Source organism: Choloepus didactylus, chromosome 27 (genome assembly GCF_015220235.1).
Source record: "Choloepus didactylus isolate mChoDid1 chromosome 27, mChoDid1.pri, whole genome shotgun sequence".
NCBI classification, from domain to species: domain Eukaryota; kingdom Metazoa; phylum Chordata; class Mammalia; order Pilosa; family Megalonychidae; genus Choloepus; species Choloepus didactylus.
This window is the reverse complement of record NC_051333.1, coordinates 15,556,454-15,571,111: the sequence shown is the minus strand read 5'-3', so window position 1 is coordinate 15,571,111 and position 14,658 is coordinate 15,556,454. Positions and strand designations below refer to the sequence as shown.

Genomic DNA, 14,658 nt, shown 5'->3' with positions numbered 1-14,658 from the left:
TGATTTTTCCTGCATTGTAGTATAAAGTGACATAGACACAGAAAAGTGGATAAACCACCATGCACAGATTAATGAATAATTATAAATGCCCATGTAGCTACCACCCAAATCAAAAAGAAATGAGCTCTTCCTAATACTATCAAAGAAATCTATTCTCCTTTTTTTTCTTTTAATTGGAGCCTCTTTTTTTGTTAATTATGAAAGATTGTAGACATCCCTAAGAGACCAGGGAATCCACTAATGAACCTCCTTGGACCCACAGCCCAGCAAAGAGAGAAAACGCCCCTGCGGCAGGTGAAACCCTCTGGGCGCCCCTGTGCCAGGAACCTAGTCCTCAAGTTGGCCCCTTGTCTGTCCCTAAACAATACCCCCTATTGTTCTGCAGGTTTTAAAACCGTGTGTAAATGGTACCAGACTCTGTACCTGGCTGCAGCTTCCTTTCAGTGTTTTGTTCTTGAGATTTCTCTGGGTTGATAAACGGAATCCCGATAGGAAATAGGAAAGCTCCCCCACGGGGTCTGAGACAGGACCCAGCTGGTAGCCAGATGAAAGCGGCCTGCCCTGGGGGAGGCTCAGGAGGGCACCCAGGGGCTCCTCTCTCCCAGGCCTGTGGCTCCAGCTTGGTTTGAAACCACTGATCCACAAGAACAGGGCATTTCCTGTCCCCCGGGGACACTGCCGGCCTCCCAGGTCTCCAGGTGGGTCTTAGTCACAGGCCCTTGATGTCTAAGGGGCCTCCCTGAGCACCTGTAAGGTAAAAAGGGGCTCCGGTGCCAGCCCCAGGTCTGTGTGCCACGGAGGGGCCTTTCCTAGAGGAGGGTGAGACCCCCGCCATGTGGGAATGGATTAGTCTGGGACAGGAAGGTCTTTTCTCTTCCTCTGTCCCGTCCCCCACCCATTTCCCCTCCAGGCCATTATCCAGCCTCACCTAATCTTCCGTGGAGAGGCCCAGATCTGCCATCCACGTGACCTCACCTCCCCAACCTGTCAGCCTCAGTTTCCTCACTTGTAAAATGGAGTCATGAAGGGTTAGGTTATTTCATCCCTGTAAAGCACTTAAAAGAGCTAGCACATAGAAACGGCTCATATGTGTAAGTTGTCATTATTATTACTGTCATCACTGCTATTTGTTCATTCATTTTGTAGATGCCCACCGAGCACCTCCCTGAGTCAGGTGGTGCCTATGACAGGTCATGAGGGAGACAGGCACAGCAGCAGACAGTGGCAGCCCAGAGTGACCTTGGGGAAAGCAGAGGCAAGAGTGTCACAGCTGTGACAGGGGGGAGCCCAGAGGATGGTGGGAAGCCCTGGCTCCAGCCTAGGAGATGAGGGAAGGCTTCCTGGAGGAGGAGTTATGTGAACCTAACACCTGAAAGAAGAGCAGGAGTATGTGGAAGGTTGTTCCGAAGAGAGGGAACAGCACATACAAAAGCTGAAAGGTGGGAAAGGGCCTGACATTAGGAAAAATGTGTTACTACTTTTTAATTAAACTGTATTTTGAAATAATTATAGATTCACATGCAGATGTAACAAAAAATAGAGCCCCTTGTACCCTTAGTTTCTCGATGGTAATAGCATCTTACAAAACTACAGTGTGATATCACAACCAGGATATTAACATTGACATTGTCAAGATACAGAATATTTTATCAAAGGGTCTCCCCTGATGCCTTTTTCTAGCCATACCCACCTCTCTCCCCCTCCTGGCCCCTAACCCCTGGCTACCACTCGCCTCTTTTCCATTTCTATGATTTTGTCATTTCAAGAATGTTATATAAATGGAATCACACAGCATGTAACCTGTTGGGATTGGCTTTTTTCATCCAGAATAATTCTCTGGAGATTCATCCAGGTGTTCGCGTGTATCAGTAGTTCATTTCCTGTCGTAGCTGAGCAGTATTCTTTAGTATGGATGGCACACGTTTGTTTAGTCGTTCACCTGTTGAAGGATATGTGGGTCGTTTCCAGCTTTTCGCTGTTACAAATAAAGCTGCTAGAAACAGTTATGTACAGGGTTATGTGTGAACATGAGTCTTCATTGTCTGAGATAAATGCCTTTGAGTAAAATTGCTGGGTCATATGGTAGTTGCTTGCTTAGATTTTTAAGAAACTGCTAGACTGTGTTCCAGGGTGGTTGCACCCTTTTACGTTCCCACAGCAAAGTCTGAGAGTCCCAGTTTGCCCACATCCCCATCGCATTTTGGCCGTTTTGATGGGCCCGTAGTGATGGCTCTTTGAAGTGTTAATTTGCATTTCTCTGATGACCAGTGATGTTCTGCATCTCTTCATGTGCATGTTTGCCATGTGTGTCTCCTTTTTGGCGAAATGTTTCTTCGTGTCTTTTGCCCATTTTTTAGTTGGATTGTTTGGAGTTTTCTGCCGAGTTTCAAGAGTTCTTATATATTCTCGATACTAGTCCTTTCTCAGATATGTGGTTTGCAAATATTTCTCCAAGTCCATTGCTTGATTTTTCATCCTCTTAATATGGACTTTTGTAGACCAAAAGGTTTTCTTTTGCTGGAGTCCACTGTGTTAATTTTTCCTTATATGGATTGTATTTTCAGCTTGAAGTCTAAGAATTCTGACCCTAACCCTCAATCCTGAAGATTTTCTCCTGTTTTTGCCTCAGAGTTTTATAGCTTTACATTTTACATTTAAGTCTGTGATCTCTTTTGAGTGAATTTTTGTCTTAGGAGTGAGGTTTAGGTTGAGGTTCATTTCTTTGTATTTGGATTTCCAGTTTCTCCAGCACTTTGTTGAAAAGTTCACCCTTCCTGTGTTGACTGACTTATACTTCTTTGTCAAAAATCAGTTGTGCATATTTGTTGTAGATGTCTCCTGGATTTTCTGTCCTTTTCCATCAATCCATGAGTTTCTCTTCTACACGGTCTTGACAACTGTGGCAGTATGATAGGCCTTAAAATCAGGGAGAGCGACTCCTCCTACTTTATTCTTTTTCAAGATCAGTTGAGCTATTCTGGGGCCTGGGGCCTGGCGTTTGGGGCATTCCTCTGGGGCTGTTTCTTTTTAAATGCAATTTTATTGAGATATATCCACATACCATACAATCATCCGAAGTATACAATCAGTTGTTCACAGTATCATCATATAGTTGTGCATTCATCTCCACAATCTAATTTTTGAATATTTTCATTATACCAAAAACAAAATAAATAAATAAAAATAAGAATAAAAATTTTTTAAAAAGTAAAAGGAACACCCAAAACATCCCCTACACCTTATCCCTCACATTGTTCATTTACCGTTTTTCCCATCTGTCCATACATTGGGTAAAGGGAGTGTGAGCCACAAGGTTTTAACAATCACACGTTGACACCATATAAGCTATTTAGTTATACAATCATCTTCAAGAATTTAGGCTACCTGATTGCAGTTTAACAGTTTCAGGTATTTCCTTCTAGCTATTCTAATACATTAAAAACTAAAAAAGGATATCTATACAGTGCATAATCGTAACCTCCAGAATGGCCTCTTGACTCCATTTGAAATCTCTTAGCCACTGAAACTTTATTTTGTTTCATTTCTCTTCCCCCTTTTGGTCAAGAAGACTTGCTCAGTTCCATGATTCAGGTCCAGGCTCATCCCTGGGATTCATGCCCCACGTAGTGGGGAGGGCAGTGAGTTTACCTGCCTAGTTGACTTAGAGGGAGAGGACACACCTGAGCAACAAAAGAGGTTCTCTGGAGGTGACTCTTAGGCACAATTATAAGTAGGCTTAGCCTCTCCTTTGCAGTAACAATCTTCATAAGGGCAAGCCCCAAAATTGAGGGCTTGGCCTTCTAAATTGGTAGTCCCTAATGCTTGTGAGAATATCAGGAATTCTCCAGGTAGGGAATTTAATATTTCCACATTTTTCCCAGTCTCTCAAGGGGGCTTTGCAAATAGTTTTTTATTCTCTGCCCAAATTACTCTGGGATATATCGGGGCTTTCCAAACCAACCAGAACTCACTCCCTGTTCAAGCTTCCATGTAATTATGGTGTTTGAATAAACTGACCATTCAAGTTAAATTTATATAGTGTGCTACAGAAAATATAGATTTTGCACTAAATAAACATCTCTTCCTTTGGTCTCACACAGAAGTTGAAGTGTTAAAACACAGTCAATATCATCCTTTACCCTTTAGTCTGGTTTACCATCCTAACCAAGTTCATTTTGTTCATATCTCTACTTGAAGTCTGATCTCTTTTTCAGCTTCTTTAACATTTGCTCTATGGGGTAATGCTGACATTCATAGCCGCTGAACTCTAGCTCTGAGTCTCAGGTGTCACATAGATATCCGAAGTTCCAGGGACCGACCAGGTTATACACAAAGAGCTCAGCATCCCAGAATTTAGAAATAACCATTACAACTTAGGAATAGATATGACTGTTGTAAGAGCTTTCAGTCTAGGAACCTTTACCATAAACTTCCCTTTGATAACCATCCTCTCAGATTCAGTTCTCAGAGTTTGCACATTTATAGTTAATCCATATTAGTGAAGTGTTACAATGTTTGTCTTTTCATTTCTGGCTTGTTTCATGCAATAGACTGTCCTCAGGGTCTGTTCATCTAGTTGCATGCCTCACAACTTCACACTTCTTGCAGCCACTCAATATTCCATTGTATGCATACACCATAGTTCACCATTCTGTTTATCAGTCCATCAGTCGTTGTACCCTTAGGCCTCCTCCAGCCATTGCAAATCATGAATACTGCTGCCATAAACACCAGTGTGCAAGTGTCCATTCATTCCCCTGCTCTCAGTTCTTCCAATTATATGCCCAGTAATGGGGTTGCAGGACCTTATGGCAACCCCATAATTAGCTTCCTGTGAAACCACCACACTGTCTGGGGCTCTCTTGTATGGAGATGCTCTGTGGTTGACCCAATTTCAGAGTCATCCCCAGCATCAGATCATCAACAAGCATTGATTTTTTTCTTGCTAGATGTCGCTCAGGTCTGTCTCCCTCTCTCTGGCTTGGCTGCCATCTTTAAGCCTTGTCAGTCATCCCCACACCCAGTCAGGCCCCCGTGAGCCCACCCTCCACAGTGCGGCCAGAGTTCTATCTTCAAACCCCAGGCCTGCCCTCAGCACCCACCTCATCCCCCCTTGGCCCAGAGGCCTCACTCCACCACACTGTCTTCCCTTCGGGCCCAGTCCATACCCGCACCTTCTAGCCAGCCTGTCTGTCAGAGTTTCACGTTTTATATACCTGATGTTTTGACTGAAATCTGCCAACCCCACTTGACTATAAGCCCCACGGGCAGGCACCATGCTGCAACTCCTGCCCCAGCAGGGCTGGCCCGTGGCGGACATGCCCTGGATTTCTGTTGCCAGAATCCAGGAATGTGGGAAGGAAGCTGCATGCAGTCAGAGCAGGTGATTGGGGGGTGTGGGGGGTGGGGGTGAAGAGAAATGAGACTGTCAGTTAGGTTTACCAAGGTGTCTCTGACTCAGTGGAAAAATGAGCAAAGGCTTTGAAAAGGCACTTAGCCGAAGAGGAAATTCTGATGGCTTTTATAAATCTGAAAGGATGCTCAGCCTCCTAAGTAGAAAAACACAAATTAAAACTAGGCCGAGAGGGCCCGGCTTCACCTGTCTGGTCAGCAATGGCCAGGAAGTTTGACAGCACCCATGCTGGTGAGGCCCCGGGGAGACGGCCCCCGGCACTGCTGAGGGGCTGGAAACTGGGGCAGCCCCCCTGCAGGACAACTCAGCAGTGATGAGCTTTGCTGGGACTTCATCTCGCAGACACACCGGCACACCTGCCAGGTGACATCTGCACATGGTTATCCTTTCAGCACCGTTTGTGAGAGCAAAGGACTGGAGACAACCCACCTGGCCCGTGGGGACCAGCACAGAGCACCATGGCCCTTCTACATGGCCGCTGACGTGGTGAGGAGCCCTTTGCAGGGATCACAGTGTGGAAATGACCACTAGGCTGGGTGTGTGTCTACACACATACACACAAATATACATGAGTATACACACAAATATATCTTGTACGTCTGTTATATTGTTTAAAAGCAGAATTTTAAATTAACGTACACACTGTGATGTACACAGGACATACGTGCGCAGCATACTCAATTATGATAAAGGGAAAACCTGCAAAGCCAGCGAAGCCCCAGCCCCTGTCCCAGAGGCAGCCCTCTCCTGACTTTTGAGCAGTGACTTCCTTGTTTTTCTCAATGGTTTCGCATCCCTAAACAGCTCAGTGTTGATTTGCCTAGTTTTGAACTTGATCTAAACGAAGTGCTGGTATGTACTGGTTTGTATCTTGCCTCTTCTGTTCAACGCTGTTTGAGATGTTCCCCATCGTCCTGCATGCTCACTGTCATGTGCTCGTCCACGGAGCAAGTAGATCACAGTTCATTATCCGTCTCCTGGGAAGAGCATTCATGTGCTTCCGGTTTCTGGCTGGTTCCACCTGTACTGCTGGGAACCTTCCCACACGTGTCTCCCGGGGCCGTGGCGCACTTGCCAGGGGCTGGGCCGGGAGAGCACTTGCTGTGTCCCAGCTGTGCATCTTCCATTCGGCTCAGGACGCTGCCGGACTCTTCCCCCGGGCCCGGCAGCACAGGGGAGCCAGGGAATGTTTTGAAAAAAGCAATGTGCAAAGTAGTGTGGCTGGTGTGCTGCCACTTACGGCTTTTTTAAAAAGTAAAAAGTGCCTTTGTGTGTGTGTGTGCACTCGTGTGCACAGGCTCTCCCAGAAAGGAACCAAAAGGAGTCTGTAGCAGGGGTGCCTCAAGGGCTGGGCAGGGCAGGAGGGGGTGTCATGTCACTGTTCACCCTTTGGGGCCTTTTGGCTTTTGAACCACGTGCCTGTGTTTCCTATTTAATAGAGAGGAAAGAAAGGGCCAAATGAAGCCCAGACATGGCAGAATGTTAATTGAGAATCTGTTGCTGGGTTTTATGTGGGTTCATTGTTTTACTCTCTTGTTTGGGTTGTGTTTCACGATTGAACAAAACAAAAGCCGTGTCTTGGTGTGAGGGCTTGGGCCAACCCCTCCTGGCTCCCCAGGCCTGCTGGGCGTTGTCCTCCCCGCTCCCCGCCCCCCACTGGCCTGGCCCGAGCCGGCCAATCCTGACCCGCCTCCCCCTCCAGAGCCCAAACCAGCCTGTCCGGTTTGGGGAACTGGCCTCTGCTGGCTCCTGGCTGGGTGGCTGCCTGGCAGGTGCCCCACCCCCACGGGCAAGGAGGGTGGCCTGGGATCTGGGACTTCTGGGGTCCCCCAGACCTGCCTGCTGTGGCCCAGGGCCAGCCCAGCCCCTCCTTGGAGCCCTTCAGGCCCAGCCCTTGGCCTAGTGGGCAGGAAGGAGGTGGAGAGGATTTCCATCCTGGAGCAGGGGCAGACCTCTGGGTCCATGGCCTGCGTGTGTGGGAAGATGAAGTTTTTCAAGGAGTTGGGGGGGGGGCAGCCATGTTGGCAGTGGCAGAGCAGGGGAGTAGGAAGGACATGGGTGTCTCTGCCCACCTGTCCCCCTGGGTCATGTGCTTGCTGTTCTCCCTGCTCCGGAACCATTGAGTGGGTGCCACCCTGGCCGGGCACTGGGCAGACCTGGTCCCTGCCCCTAACCCTAACCTAGGAGCCTCCAGTTGGGGAGCAAGCAGTCCCACTGGGGTGGCCTCTCCCCGGGTTGGGTGTTTCGTCCACTTGGTTTGCTGCTGGGTTCCCGGAGCCTAGAACAGAGCCTGCCGGGGGGCAGGTGGTAGGAGCTCAGTAAATGGGGAGAATGAATGGAAAAGGCAGACATGCCCTAGGACAGTGACAGCCCGAGGGGTCAGAGCTGAATGAGGAAGTCGCAGGGGACTGAAGGGAGCCCAGGGGAGATACCTGACCCAGCCCAGGATGCCAGGGAGGCTTCCTGGAGGAAGCGGTGTCTGCGCCAGAGCCTGAAGGGTACATGGGATGGCCCAGTCAGCCCTGCCGTCTGGAGAGACAGACATTAAACAGATGCCACAGAAGTAAGATTACAAGCCGGGGAGGGTGGGTCAGGGAAGGCTCTGCAGAGGAAGTGAGATCTGAAGCCGGAGGGAGGTGGCTGGGCCGCGGAAGGGCCTCAGCAGAGTTGCTGAGGGCGCCGGGTGGGGGGTGTTGGATAAAGGCGCAGGCGGGGCAGGTGGCCTGCCTGGGAATCCTGGTGCCTGAACTCCCCGCTGGGTGCCTTGGGCTAGTGGCCCAGCCTCTCTGGGCCTCAGTTTCCTCCACTGTAAAATGCCTGCTAAAGTGCCTGTCCCATTCTGGGCCATGGTGAGGGTAAAATGACTCAATGCGTGGCAAGTGCTAAGAGCAGGGCCCGGCACAGGGAGTTCTCCTAAAGCTGGACTGCTTGTTTGCAGAAGTGTTGGTTTCATCCCAGACCTGAGCTCGCCCTCCCCACCTCCCCACCCTGCCACCTTCCTGCCTCCCCACTGCTGTCGCCTAGAGAGGCCACGCCCCTGAGAGACTGGGAGTATCCCTGTGGGGGGTGGCCCCTTCACGTTGCCCTCTCTGAGCACTTGCTGGAATTGGCAGCCTAAGAGAGGGGAACATAGCCCCAAAACTCCTCCAGCCACCCCTCCAGATCGGAGAGTCCGCTTTCCCTCCTTCCTGTCCCCTGGCGCCCTGGCCAATGCCCCGGTTCTGCCCTGTGCTTAGGGCCCTGTCACCACAAACCTGGCTGCCCTACCAGCCACCCAGCCGGCCATGCTCACCGGAGTTCAGCCCTGCTCTGTGTGGCCAAGGCCTGCCGGGCCTCTGGCACCAGCCTGGCCTGGGGGATTGAGGTGGGGGCGCATGTGTGTTAGTGGGGGGCTGAGCCTGCCCCGCCCAGCCCCGCCCCCTGCCGGGCAGTTGCGGTTGGTGTTTCCAGGCTCGCCCCGCCTCCCTTCCCCGTCCCTACCCCTGTGGGCTGGAGCCGAGGCTCAGCTCCTGCCAGGGCAGGCCCGCGCCACCACCCGCTGCCAGGGAGGCCGGGGCGCAGAGCCCAGCCAGCTCTCCTGGGGGCGCCCGCCTCGAGGGCCAGGGAAGCCCCGGAGCTCCTCTCTCTGCTCCCGGGGCTAGAAGCCTCTCCGTCTGCCGCCCTGCCCCACTGAGGGGTCCCAGGATGTAGGGAAGAGGACGGGGAAGGTGAGCTGGCCCCGCGAGGGGAAGGCTGCACGGGGCATCCCGCCGCATGGCGGCCAGAGCCTGTGTGGACACGTGTGTGAGCGGCCCCACCTTTTGGGGGAACAGGGGCAGGATGGCCATACTTCTGTGTGCCTGGTGGCAGGTGTCTGTCTGCTGGGGACTTGCCGGGTGTGAGTGCTTGTTCTTGGGTGTCTCTGGAAGGGGTGTTGTGTAGGGTGGCGCCCCACTGGGTCCCTCTGGGTGACCCTGGAGTCAGCTGGGGGTGTGTCTGAATCAGTCGCAGGGTCTCATTACCCTCAGAGTGTGGATCTAGGGTCGTGTAGATTTTGCAATCTTAACTTTGTATCTCGGGGGATTCCTGGGTGTGTGGACAAAAGAGTACGGGGAGGCTCGGGGGCATCTTTCCAGGTGTAGCCAGCAGCTGTGGAGCATCCGTGGGTCTGCATGTGTGCACGCGTGTCCCTGTGCTCCAAGGTGACGGCTGGGTCTGTACTGTGTGTGTGTCACTTGGGTCCTTGCCTTAAGTCCCTGCAGCTCCAGGCAGTCATCACTGTAAGAGGGATGTGGGGGTCCTTGCAGAGTTTGTGGAAGGGCTCCAGGGTCCATGCCTGACTGTCTTGGCCCTTCCGTTTGCTGGGTCCCGTTTTAAGAGCTTCCCCCACATTCTTCCATCAGTGCCTTGGACGCTCCCTCAGGTGAAGACCCTGCTGGGGCCCCACATTCCAGAGGCGGGAACAGAGGCCTGTGGGGGTGACCCTGCTGCACACCCCACAGCAAGCAGGGCTGTGAGCCCTGATCAGCAGTCTCCTGTGCCGTGCTCCTGTAGGGCGGACACTGGAGTTGTCAGGACCTTACAGGGCTGGGGGTGGGTGCCCACTGGCCCTGGGCTGATCAGGCAGTTTTCTGTGTGACTGGCTGCTCGTGTGTCTGGGGTTCTGGCTGTGTGCTGCTGGGTGCCCATGTTGCATGCCCGTGGGGTGGTCTTGGGTGTCAGCTGTGGACGTCCTGCGCATTGTGGAGCGTCTTCTCACATCTTGTGTATGCCTGGGGCTCATGTGCTGCATCATTGGACATCCGTGTGCTCACTGCCATCGTGTTAGGCCTGTGGAGGTGAAACAACAGGTGTCGGGGCATTGGTTGCTATATGGTATGTCCTGGTGCCCACATGTTGCCGTGGGGAGAGTACATTGCATTGCAGGGGTGGTGGGTGGGGGCTTGTGCCTTGTCACCCTGTCCTTTCTGCCACTTGCCTGCACTCTCAGGTATGTTGTGGAGCCCATCATCCTATCCTGGGTACCTCTGGTGGGTGGGGGGCACCAACAGTGCCCTCTGCGTCTGTGCCTGTTGTGCCAGGCCAGCGGGGGGCCCTCCCAGGCTCCCCGAGGCCTGAGCTGTCCGACCTCTCCCTGGGGGCCCTGAGCACCAGCCAGGTCCCTGCCTCCATGCAGGAAGCACCAGCTCCTCATTCAGCTGCACACCTGGGCCAGGCTGGGGACACAGGGGGGCCAAGATGGCCCTGGGCCCTACCCTTTTGGGGCTCCCAGTCCAGTGAGGGAGGCAGCTCAGGGCTGGGATGGGGGAACATAATGGAGAAGGTAAGGCTGGAACATCTTCTCCGGCCAGGAAAAGACAAGCATTCTCTCTTAGTGTCTCGTTCAGTCATTTGTCAGTCATTCCTTCAGCAGCAGCACTAACAATACCAGCTGGTAGCACGGGCTCACCTGGGGCCAGGCACTGCTCTAAATGCGATTGTCAAAATATTCCCAGGACACAGGAACTAGCTTACCCCGAGTTTGCTGAGGAGGATGCTCAGCCCAGAGAGGTCAAGTGACCTGCCCAAGGGCACACAGCTTGGATGTGGTGGAGCTGGGATCTGAGTCTGTGCGTCTGCTCTTAACCATCCACTGCTTACTGTGTCCTGGGACTGGTCCTGGCCTGTGCTGGGGTCATGGCAGTGACCAGGGGAGACCTGGTCCTGCCCTCTGGCGCTGCCAGTCCATTGAGGAGACAAGCATCAATCAACCAACCACCCAGACAAATGTAAAACTACAACTCTGACAGGTGCCCTTGAGCTGAAGAAGAGGGACGTGGTAGTTTGAAGGAAGAGGGAGGGATAAGAAGGTAAAGGCTGGAGGCTGGGATGGGGGGGGTGCATCCTGGGTCCCAGACCAAGGGCGCAACCCATGCAAAGGCCTCATGGTGGGAGAACAGGGAGGACGGCCGTCCACCTGGCAGGGACTTGCATCTCCCTCCCCGGGGCCAACTCCCCTAGGACAGGGCTACCCCAGATCTTGTGTCTTTTTATTCTCCTCCCTGGGATTCCACAGAAACTGTTGTGGAGACTAGTGCATTTCCGGCAGGAGCCTCCTTGAGGGCTGAAGCCTCTCCCGTCACACTGTGTGATTTGCCTCCTGCCTGTAGCCGGAACACGCTGCCACTTCCTCAGAGCCCAGCGTGGGCCACATGGCAGGTGGGAGAGCTCACGACTGGGCGACTCGGAGGGCGTTTGGGACCCACACACATCCAGTTCCTCCCTGAACAGCCAGACTCAGTCTCTAAAGACCCGGTTCCTTCTCAGGCGTCAAGGTCAGAGTTCCAGGCAGTCTGGGAGAGGCCTTGGGGACTCCTCTCTGCCCTTTGCTTCGACTGCCCTTCCATATTCCTTAGCACCCAGACTTGTTACTTTGGCAATAGCATCATTCATTTGTTCCACAAATATTTCTCTCGCATCTACTGTGTGCCAGGCACTGCCGTGGGTGCAGGGAACTCAGCAGGAACAGGGCCCCCAAAGGTCCCTGCTCCCAGGGGGCCGACATTCCACTGGGCGTGGACAAGAAATGGCTGTGATGCCAGATGGTGGAGCAGGGTAAGAGGATGGAGTACAAACTTTATTAGGGGGTCAGGGAAGGCCTCTCTGAGGTTTTGCTTTCTCTAAGGCCTGAAAATCAAGACAAGGTGAGCCATGCATGGGCAGAGGGAACAGGAGTGCAAAGGCCCTGAGGCTGGGACAAGCGAGGGGGCCAGCATGGCTGGAGTGAAGTGAGGGGAGGCGCTGAGGTCGGCGAGGTTGGCAGAGCCCGACCAGTGAGGAGTTAGAGCAGATGGGAAGCTCTTGGAGAGTTCTGTTTCATTTCTTCACGTGCCCTCCTCAGCAAGGCAGTATTTCTGATCTCATTTCTGGTCATCGTCGGTGGAGTTGTTGGTCGTGGTTTCTGTCCCATCAGCCCTGGCTCCTTCCTCTGGAGTGGAGGCCTTGGCTGGGGCCAGGGCCTTCGGGAAGCAGGATGCTGAGCCCGCGTCAGCCAGGCCTGCTCAGTGGGTCACGGTGGGTGCCTTGTGCCTGGATGCTGGGTGGCCCTGGGCAGTGGCTTCCCCTCTCTGGTCCTCTGGTCCTAGTTTGGAAAACAGGAAGGAAGAGGCTTCACCCCCTCCGCCTGCCCACCCAACGTGAGGGTCCAGCGTGGCCTGGTCTGCAATGTCTGGCAAGGGCCCCGGCCGGGATCAGCCCTGGAAGATATGCACTGCCTTCGTGCATTCCGCAGACACTGAGGCCCCGGGGTGCAGCACCTAGCCCCGACGAGGTCCCCTCCGTTTAGTGGGAAAAGCAATGATAGACAAACTAATAAACATACAACGTTAGGTGATGCCGAGGGCTTGGAGAGAGCGGACTGAGCGCTGGTATGTGCCAGGCGCTGTGGATGCGATGACCCGACCCAGCCCCCATGCCCTGGGCTCCTGCTCCCGCTGTCAGCAGAGGTGGCTCCCAGCCCAGCAGCCCTGCCTTCCCTGCCTTTCCCCTCCCGGCTCCGTGTTGGACCCGTGCACCGGGCTGCGGAGTCTCCTCTCCTGGTCTCCCTGCGCCCGTCCTGCCCCCCAAGCCTGTTCCCAGGAGGATCCAGAGAGAGCCTTGAGCTGAGGGAGGTCTCGGCCCCCCCAGAGAAAAGTATGACGTCATGGGCCCCATGCCATCTGCCCCCTTCCCCTCTCAGCCCAGACACACAAACACACACACACACACACGCACGCACGCACGCACGCACGCACGCACGCAGCAGCCCTCGGTCCACGTGGCGCATCTTCCCTCGGGCCACTGTACTGGCAGTTCCCCCTGCCTGGGTTGCTCGTCCCTGGGGGCCCACGTGGCTCTCTCCCCTCCTCCTCTGTCAGTGTCACCTTCCCTGGCCACCTTGCTGAAAATTGCAACCCCCTCCCGCCCTCCCAGGCCTCCTTCCCTGCTTTGTTTTTCTCCTCGGTACTTATCGAACTTATTACATGTTGCTCTGATTATCTCATTTATTTATCGTCAGTTTGCCCTTAGAACGTGGGCTGGGCAAGGGCAGGAATGTTGTCGCCTGTTCTGTCCAGTGCTGTGGGCCCCGGCGCCCGGCCAGGCAGTCAGTCCTCAGGAGATGCTGCTGGGTGGGGAGCGGGAGGGTGATCGGGCGATTCCTGGGTGCAGTAGGTATCTGCCAAGCAGGGGACAGGGATGGGTCAGTCCCAAAGCTGACGCAGGGTCGAGGGAAGGGGTCCCTGAGGGTTGCTGGGGAGGGGGAGGCAGTGCAGGTGGGCAGCAGGAGCTGAGCAGGGACGTGGGGGTGGGAGACTGCTGTGGGCCGGGAAGATAGCCGGGCTCCCCCTCCATTGTCAGAGCGCGGCCCAGGAAGGTAGGGGGTAAACTGAGGCCTGGAGGAGGCATCCGGAGGTGGTAGGCAAAGATTGTGGCAGAGGGTGGGCTGAGTGAGGGCCAGTGGTAGAGAACTTGAGTGCAGGCTGGGGACAGCGACCACTGCCTCATCGCCCCCTTCCTGATTTGGGGTTTCATTTTGGTGAATGTAAAAGGATAGCTGCTTGGCCCCTGGATTCTAGCAGGGCCTCCCAGCTGGGGATCTGGGGGTCAATTCTGTCCACTGTGGGGGGCAGCAGGTTTATTCAGAACAGCAGGAGGAGGGTTGGGGGAGAAGGTAGGCTTTTTGCCACACGCCAGATGTTTTTGTCACATGCTCACAGCAGGTCTTGCTTTTCTTCCTTGGCTGATCTCACAGGAGGGGAGGGGCCCCTTTAGAACAAGTGTGCACAAGAGGTGACTAGAAAACTTGGAGTTTTTGTCTGGGATAGGTCAGAAACAGCCCATCCCACATGTTAACTAATTTAAAAGCCTGTTTTCTTGATTGAAATAAACATTTTAGAGTAGGATGCAAACCGTGCCCACCCTTTTAGGGCTCCACTCTGGACTTCAGAAGGCATGTGTGCCTAGCTCGTGGCTGTGGGGTGCACACCCTCTTCTGTTGTATCTCCCTGGAGTTTTTGGATCACCCTCTGCCTGCTTGGCAGAGTGTTTCTGTTTCTCCAGAGACGTTTCACACTTGCTGCCTGGGCAGACGGGAGCCAGGGAAGGCGTCTGAACTGGGGTGTAGCAGGTGGGTACAAATGACTCCATTCATTCACCAAATGTTTACTGAGCCCCTGCTGTGGGCTGTAGGCATTGGGGTACAGCTGGCAGCAAGACAGATGACAGTCCCTGCCCTCAGGGAGCTGACA

General features: G+C 53.6%; 1 protein-coding gene across 4 annotated transcripts in view; it reads left to right on the top strand.

Annotated features, from left to right (window-relative positions):
- PAK4 (p21 (RAC1) activated kinase 4) overlaps positions 1 to 14,658 on the top strand; it is a 43,229-nt gene that overhangs the window by 15,521 nt on the left and 13,050 nt on the right. The window contains exon 1 of one of the 4 annotated variants that reach the window (XM_037819810.1): positions 8,763 to 9,120. The exons of the other annotated variants lie outside the window; for them this stretch is intronic. The gene's annotated coding sequence lies outside the window, so the exon portion shown is untranslated. Of the gene's footprint in view, positions 1 to 8,762; positions 9,121 to 14,658 lie in introns of those variants that run through there. 4 annotated transcript variants of the gene reach the window in all.